This window comes from Prionailurus viverrinus, chromosome C1 (assembly GCF_022837055.1).
Source record: "Prionailurus viverrinus isolate Anna chromosome C1, UM_Priviv_1.0, whole genome shotgun sequence".
Classification (NCBI taxonomy): Eukaryota; Metazoa; Chordata; class Mammalia; order Carnivora; family Felidae; genus Prionailurus; species Prionailurus viverrinus.
The window spans coordinates 62,851,631-62,860,519 of record NC_062568.1 but is presented as its reverse complement, the minus strand read 5'-3'; the positions used below and the strand labels follow the sequence as shown (position 1 = coordinate 62,860,519).

The 8,889-nt window shown below is 37.3% G+C and overlaps 1 pseudogene; it reads left to right on the top strand.

The window, feature by feature from the left end:
- Positions 1–896: 896 nt before the first annotated feature.
- Positions 897–1,409, top strand: LOC125173714 (small integral membrane protein 15-like; annotated as a pseudogene).
- Positions 1,410–8,889: the final 7,480 nt, after the last annotated feature.

The following is an 8,889-nucleotide window of genomic DNA, read 5'->3' as shown; positions in this document are numbered from 1 at the left end:
AGTTTTTATGGCGGTGAGCAGCTCCCATATCTGTGCTGTCAGTGGCTACTAGCCACATGTAGTGAATGGACTGAGGAACTCAATTTTTAACTTGCTTATTTTAATTAATTTAGCCACCTGTGGTTCCTGGCTACTATTTCGGACACTGCAGGTATCCAGAGAGACATTCATGAACTCAGGCTTGAAGTTATCCCATTTGGGGGAGAGAAAAAGAACAGAAGAGAAATCTGGGTGGCATGAGGAAGTAAGGGTCATCTGTGTGTTATCTGTTTATCTTCTACCTGGCCATCTATCTATCATCCGTCTGTTGGAGAAAGAGCAACTGACTACTTTTTCATGGGGGTAAAAAAAGGAAACACTGTTCTCTACTCTTGGCTGAGCCTGGGACTACTTGTTTTAAAGTTTTGAGTCTTCTTGGGGCACCTGGATGGCTCAGTCGGTTAAGCGTCTGACTTCATCTCAGGTCATGATCTCACAGTTTGTGGGTTTGAGTCCCATATTGGGCTCTGTGCTGACAGCTCGGAGCCTGGAGCCTGCTTTGGATTCTGTATCTCCCTCTCTTTCTGCCCCTCCCCTGCTTGCTCTCTGTCTCTCTCTCAATCTCTCAAAAAAATAAATAAATAAATAAACTTTTTTTTTAATGAAAGTTTTGATTCTTCTCAATTGTTGCCTCTGCTGCTTTATATCAGACTATGCTATACATCTTTGTGTTTAACTCTTTGCACTCTTTCATATTAGTGAAATCCATACATAGACTATCACTTGGTAAGTTAAATATTCTGAAACTAAGAAGGAACATATATACACTCACATTAATCACACCTCAAATCCATGCCCGTATTTGTCCTGCTGTAAAGCCAAGAGCTATACAGAAATTTATGAACCGGGCTTCCGACCTGGAGGATATAGAATTTAAATCTTCTCTCACAAGTATATGGTAGAGCTAAAGAAGAAGAAGACAAGCAAGGGTCATCTGAAATTGTAATTGGCTCACTAATAATCGCAGGACAAAGTTGGAAATAACTACTCAAGCATAAGACGCTACCAAGATGTTTGATATAAAGGCTTGGGCTGAGTACGTTGTGGAAATGGGCTGCAAAGGACCCATATGGCTTCCTTACAACGGTTATTTTGGCCCTTACTCCATTGTTTCTAGCAAGTGCTATACTGTCCTGGAAATTGGCCAAGATGATTGAAGCCAGGGAAAAGGAACAAAAGAAGAAACAAAAACGTCAAGAAAATATTGCAAAAGCTAAACGACTAAAGAAGGATTGAAGGAATGAACAGGCTCTATAACCAGAGAAAAATCACTTGGAAAATTAAGCAGCTTTGGAAGGACCCACTGAGGTTTCTTTTCTGATTTTTATGACAGTAATTTGTAGTCAATGAAGTCTGAGCACATGGAAGGATCATGTTAGCTGTGACCTCTACTACTGCAACTTTTAGGCTTTGGTGTAGAAGTCTGTTGACAGTTATTGTAATTTGGCATTTATTCTATAAATTCTTTATAACTGACTTAGTCATTTGCCGTTTTGCAGCTTATGTACTGAAATGAAAACATCCTGTGGAGAGAAATGACTATACATTATGAATTCTTTTCAAATAATGGCTTAGAATGGGGCCCTTTCTGGACGAAAGGAGTTAAGAATGTAAAAATCAAAACTGTCCTGAGGTGAAAAGTGTGCTTTGGCTTAAAAGGCATATAGTATATTAATTATATCTTTTATCATTATTGCTTATTTCTTGGAATAGAATCATTTCTGGCTTTCTCAAAGCCACATATTAACTAATGACTTTTTGTGTTCTGCATTTTCTCATTTTAACCTTTGAGATAATTATCAGACATTCTGCATTTTTTAAAATCTAATTTTATAAAGAATTCTCTTATTGACTATATAGAATACCACCTAACAGATATAACAGTTTTTGTACTTATGAACACTGCAATTTTCTTAGAGATGTCTTGTTGAGTAGAATAACACTATGATTTAAAGCTTGCAGTAAAAATGCCAAACCTTGTGTTACCTTGGAACCAGTTTACTCTTTCTTGTGCTAAGTAGAAATGTGAAGTAGTTAAAATGTCTTATCAGATAATTTGCTCATTATATAGATGCCATTTTTTGTTTTTCTTCCATTCTTTGTTTTAACTTACCTAGTAGTGATATTCTACTTTCTGATGAAACAGGTTCATGGTGAAAATTAAAATTTCAAATTTCTTTTAAGGAATTCTTAAAAAGTAATAGTTAAGTCATAACTCATGAGTGGTAAAGAAAGGTTTAACATTTGGAAAAATTTTGGTCATCATATCAGTAATTGGATGAAAAAGGTAAATTGTGTCAAAATGAGATATGTGTTAAAATTAGAAATAAAGAGCTAAAGGATCTTTCCTTTGTTAAGTAGATAACTGGAACTTTTTACTATTAAACAGGCTTTTATAAATGCATAGTCCAGTAATTTTATTTGCTATCAGTATATGATAGCTTATTAATGTTTTCCTCCCCTCTGATAATAAATTTTAAATTACAAAAAATTGTCCACGAGCTTTAGTTTAAAAATGGAACTAGATATTGAAATAAATTTGATACTTTTTTATTAAAAAAAACAAAAAAAAGAAATATATTAACCAGACCTGTGGTTTACTGTTTTTTTTTGTTTGTTGGTTGGTTGGTTGGTTTGTTTTGGATTGCTTAAGCCTTTAGTTTCTCGGATTCAGGACTCAGCTGCCTGAGTTTCAATTCTGGATTGTCCATTTATTAAATATGTGACTCTTAAAAACAAACTTAACTTTTGCATTGGTTTCCCCGTCGGGTTGTTATGAAGATTAAGTGAACTCATGGTTGTAAATTATATAGAATAGTATTTTACACTGTTTATTTATAAATTGCACAAATTATTATTTTTTATATATAATTTATTGTCAAATTGGTTTCCATACAACACCCAGTGCTCATCCCGACAGGTGCCCTCCTCAATGCCCATCACCCACTTTCCCTTCTCCCCCACCCCCCATCAACCCTCAGTTCTCAGTATTTAAGAGTCTCTTATGGTTTGCCTCTCTGTAACTTTTAACTTTTCCCCCCTTCCCCTCCCCCCTGGTGTTCTGTTAAGTTTCTCAGGATCCACATAAGAGTGAAAACATATGGTAGCTGTCTTTCTCTGCCTGACTTATTTCACTTAGCCTAACACTCTCCAGTTCCATCCACGTTGCTACAAAGGGCCAGATTTCATTCTTTCTCATTGCCAAGGAGTATTCCATTGTATACATAAACACATCTTCTTTATCCATTCGTCAGTTGATGGACATTTTGACTCTTTCCATAATATAGCTATTGTTGAGAGTGCTGCTATAAACATTGGGGTACAAGTGCCCCTATGCATCAGCACTCCTGTATCCCTTGGGTAAATTCCTAGCAGTGCTATTGCTGGGTCATACGGTAGGTCTGTTTTTAATTTTTTGAGGAAAGTCCACATAGTTTTCCAGAGTGGCTGCACCAGTTTGCATTCCCACCAACAGTGCAAGAGGGTTCCCGTTTCTCCACATCTTCTCCAGCATCTATAGTCTCCTGATTTGTTCATTTTAGCCACTCTGACTGGCATGAGGTGATATCTGAGTGTGGTTTTGATTTGTATTTCCCTGATGAGGAGTGACGTTGAGCATCTTTTCATGTGCCTGTTGACCATCTAGATGTCTTCTTTAGAGAAGTGTCTATTCATGTTTTCTGCCCATTTCTTCACTGGATTATTTGTTTTTCAGGTGTAGAGTTTGGTGAACTCTTTATCAATTTTGGATACTAGCCCTTTGATATATCATTTGCAAATATCTTTTCCCATTCCATCGGTTGCCTTTTAGTTTTGTTGATTGTTTCCTTTGCTGTGCAGAAGTTTTTTTTATCTTCATGAGGTCCCAATAGTTCATTTTTGCTTTTAATTCCCTTGCCCTTGGGGATGTGTCAAGTAAAAAATTGCTGCGGCTGAGGTCAGAGAGGTCTTTTCCTGCTTTCTCCTCTAGGGTTTTGATGGTTTCCTGTCTCACATTCAGGTCCTTTATCCATTTTGAGTTTGTTTTTGTGACTGGTGTAAGAAAGTGGTCTAGTTTCATCCTTCTGCATGTTGCTGTCCAGTTCTCCCAGCACCATTTGTTAAAGAGACTGTCTTTTTTCCATTGGATATTCTTTCCTGCTTTGTCAAAGATGAGTTGGCCATACGTTTGTGGGTCTAGTTCTGGGGTTTCTATTCTATTCCATTGGTCTATGTGTCTGTTTTTGTGCCAATACCATGCTGTCTTGATGATTACAGCTTTGTAGTAGAGGCTAAAGTCTGGGATTGTGATGCCTCCTGCTTTGGTCTTCTTCAAAATTACTTTGGCTATTTGGGGTCTTTTGTGGTTCCATACAAATTTTAGGATTCCTTGTTCTAGCTTCAAGAAGAATGCTGGTACAATTTTGATTGGGATTGCATTGAATGTGTAGATAGCTTTGGGTAGTATTGACATTTTAACAATATTTATTCTTCCAATCCGTGAGCACAGAATGTTTTTCCATTTCTTTATATCTTCTTCAATTTCCTTCATAAGCTTTCTATAGTTTTCAGCATACAGATATTTTACATCTTTAGTTAGGTTTATTCCTAGGTATTTTATGCTTCTTGGTGCAATTGTGAATGGGATCAGTTTCTTTATTTGTCTTTATGTTGCTTCATTATTAGTGTATAAGAATGCAACTGATTTATGTACATTAATTTTTGTGTCCTACAACCTTGCTAAATTCATGTATCAGTTCTAGCAGACTTTTGGTGGAGTCTATCGAGTTTTCCATGTACAGTATCATGTCATCTGCAAAAAGTGAAAACTTGACTTCATCTTTGCCAATTTTGATGCCTTTGATTTCCTTTTGTTGTCTGATTGCTGATGCTAGAACTTCCAACACTATGCTAAACAACAGTGGTGAGAGTGGACATCCATATCGTGTTCCTGATCTCAAGGGGAAAGCTCTCAGTTTTTCCCCATTGAGGATGATATTAGCTGTGGGCTTTTCATAAATGACTTTTATGATCTTTAAGTATGTTCCTTCTATCCCAACTTTCTCGAGGGTTTTTATTAAGAAAAGATGCTGAATTTTGTCAAATGCTTTTTCTGCATTGATTGACAGGATCATATAGTTCTTATCTTTTCTTTTATCAACGTGATGTATCACATTGATTGATTTGTGAATATTAAACCAGCCTGCAGCCCAGGAATGAATCCCACTTGATCTTGGTGAAGAATTCTTTTTATATGCTGTTGAATTCAATTTGCTAGTATCTTGTTGAGAATTTTTGCATCCATATTCATCAGGGATATTGGCCTGTAGTTCTCTTTTTTTCTGGGTCTCTGTCTGGTTTGGGAATCAAAGTAATGCTGGCTTCATAGAATGAGTCTGGAAGTTTTCCTTCCCTTTCTATTTTTTGGAACAGCTTGAGAAGGATAGGTATTATCTCTGCTTTAAATGTCTGGTAGAATTCCCCAGGGAAGCCATCTGGTCCTGGACTCTTATTTGTTGGGAGATTTTTGATAACCGATTCAATTTCTTCGCTGGTTATGGGTCTGTTCAAATTTTCTATTTCTTCCTGTTTGAGTTTTGAAATTGTGTGGGTGTTTAGGAATTTGTCCATTTCTTCCAGGTTGTCCAGTTTGTTGGCAGATAATTTTTCATAGTATTCCATGACAATTGCTTGTATTTCTGAGGGATTGGTTGTAATAATTCCATTTTAATTCGTGATTTTATCTATTTGAGTCCTCTCCCTTTTCTTTTTGAGAAGCCTGGCTAGAGGTTTATCAATCTTGTTTATTTTGTCAAAAAACCAACTCTTGGTTTCATTGATCTGTTCTACTGTTTTGTTTGTTTGTTTGTTTGTTTGATTTTTGTTTTTTTCTAGATTCTATATTGTTTATTTTTGCTCTGATCTTTATTATTTCTCTTCTTCTGCTGGGTTTGGGGTGTCTTTGCTGTTCTGCTTCTAGTTCCTTTAGGTGTGCTGTTAGATTTTGTATTTGGGATTATTCTTGTTTCTTGAGATAGGCCTGGATTGTGATGTATTTTCCTCTCTGGACTGCCTTTGTTGCATCCCAAAGGGTTTGGATTGTTATATTTTCATTTTCATTTGTTTCCATGTATCTTTTAATTTCTTCTCTAATTGCCTGGTTGACCCATTCATTCTTTAGTAGGGTGTTCTTTAACCTCTATGCTTTTGGAGGTTTTCAAGACTTTTTCCTGTGGTTGATTTCAAGTTTCATAGCATTGTGATCTGAAAGTGTGCATGGTATGATTTCAATTCTTTTATACTTATTAAGGGATGTTTTATGACCCAGTATGTGATCTATCTTGAAGAATGTTCCATGTGCACTCAAGAAGAAAGTATATTCTGTTGCTTTGGAATGCAGAGTTTCAAATATATCTGTCAAGTCCATCTGATCCAATGTATCATTCAGGGCCCTTGTTTCTTTATTTATTCCCTGTCTAGATGATCAATCCATTGTTGGAAGTGGAGCATTAAAGTCTCCTGCAATTACCACATTCTTATCAATAAGGTTACTTATGTTTGTGATTGTTTTATATATTTGGGGGCTTCCAAATTCAGTGCATAGATATTTATAATTGTTAGCTCTTCCTGATGGATAGACCCTGTAATTATTATATAATGCCCTTCTTCCCATTTCTTGTTACAACCTTTAAAGTCTAGTTTGTCTGATATCAAAGTATGGCTCCTCCAGCTTTCTTTTGACTTCCAGTAGCGTGATAGATAGTTCTCCATCCCCTCACTTTCAATCTGAAGGTGTCCTCGGGTCTAAAATGAGTCTCTTGGGGCTACTGGGTGGCTCAGTCGGTTGAGCGTCTGACTTCGGCTCAGGTCATGATCTCACAGTTCGTGGGTTCGAGCCCCACATCAGGCTCTGTGCTGACCTCTCAGAGCCTGTACCTGCTTCAGATTCTGTGGCTCCTTTTCTCTCTGCCCCTCCCCTGCTCACACTTTGTCTCACTCTGTTTCTCAAAAATAAATAAATGTAAAAAAAATTTTTTTAAATGGGTATCTTGTAGACAGCAAATAGATGGGTCTTGTTTTTTTATCCATTCTGATACCCTGTGTCTTTTGGTTGGAGCATTTAGTCCGTTTACATTCAGTGTTATTATTGAAAGATACGGGTTTAGAGTCATTGTGATATCTGTAGTTTTCATGTTTATAGTGGTGTCTCTGGTACTTTGTGGTCCTTGCAACATTTCACTCACAGAGTCCCCCTTAGGGTCTCTTGTACGGCTGGTTTAGTGGTGGTGAATTCCTTCAGTTTTTGTTTGGGAAAACCTTTATCTCTCCTTCTATTCTGAATGACAGACTTGCTGGATAAAGGATTCTCGGCTGCATATTTTTTCCATTCATCACATTGAAGATTTTCTGCCATTCCTTTCTGGTCTGCCAAGTTTTAGTAGATAGGTCTGCTACTACTCTTATGTGTCTACCTTTGTATGTTAAGGCCCGTTTATTCCTAGCTGCTTTCAGAATTCTCTCTTTATTCTTGTGTTTTTGCCAGTTTCACTATGATATGTCCTGCAGAAGATTGATTCAAGTTATGCCTGAAGGGAGTTCTCTGTGCCTCTTGGATTTCAATGCCTGTTTCCTTCACCAGATTGGGGAAGTTCTCAGCTATGATTTGTTCAAGTATACCTTCAGCCCCTTTTTCTCTCTCTTCTTCTTCTGGAATCCCTATGATACGGATATTGTTCCATTTGATTGCATCACTTAGTTCTCTAATTCTCCCCTCGTATTCTTTTATCTCTCTTTTTCTCAGCTGCCTCTTTTTCCATAATTTTATCTTCTAATTCACCTATTCTCCCTTCTGCCTCTTCAATCCACACTGTGGCTGCCTCCATTTTATTTTGCACCTCATTATAGCATTTTTAATTCATCATGACTATTTTTTAGTCCCTTGATCTCTGTAGCAATAGATTCTCTGCTGTCCTCAATGCTTTTCCCAAGCCCAGCAATTAATTTTATGACAATTATTCTAAATTCTTGTTCAGTCATATTGCTTAAATCAGTTTTGATCAATTCGTTGGCTGTCCTACTTCCTGGAATTTCTTTTGAGAATTCTTCCGTTTCGTCATTTTGGCTAGTTTTCTGTCCCTTATGCGTTTTAAAAGCTTGTTGTGTGCTCTGCACCTGAGAGCACTGCTATATTAAAGGAGGGTCATACACTGTCCAGGGCCTGGCCCTTCAGGAGGGTTTTTTGCAGAGATTGTTACTTGCTCTCTGTTGTTGTGACTTTGGTTATTTATGACCTTACTCATAGTAATATTTTGGACCCTCCACCAGGTGTGCTTTGATTTATTCCTTGGAGTAGCCCTGTCAAGGAAAACAGATAGACAAAATGGAGACAAATACACGCAGATACACAAACAAATAACACAAACAAATAAAAAACTAAAGACTAAAACCAAAAAACCCCAAAACACCAACTACAAGTAAAGAAGAGGGTGGAGGTGGTGCTGATGGAAGAGCACATGCAAAGAGAGAAATGACAGGGGGGTTGGTGGGGAGAAAAAATAAACATTGATTAGTCAGAGAGACTAAAAGGCTTAATCCAGAGAGAGAGAAAACAAAAGAAAGAGAGAGGCAGGGGAAACAAAACGAAGAGAAAGTTACCCAGACAGAGAAACTCTATGGCTTGATTATTCCAGAGAGAGAGAGAGAGAAAGGAGTGTAAATATGGAGGTGTAGAACATGTACCAAGAGAGTGGATTAAATATGTCTGTTTAGACAGACCAATAACCAGAGTAACCAGCCTAGGGGAGGGAAGAGATAAGGAGGAGAAAAGGCGGGGAGGGAGAATATATCTATATATCCAGAATCTACCTAGAG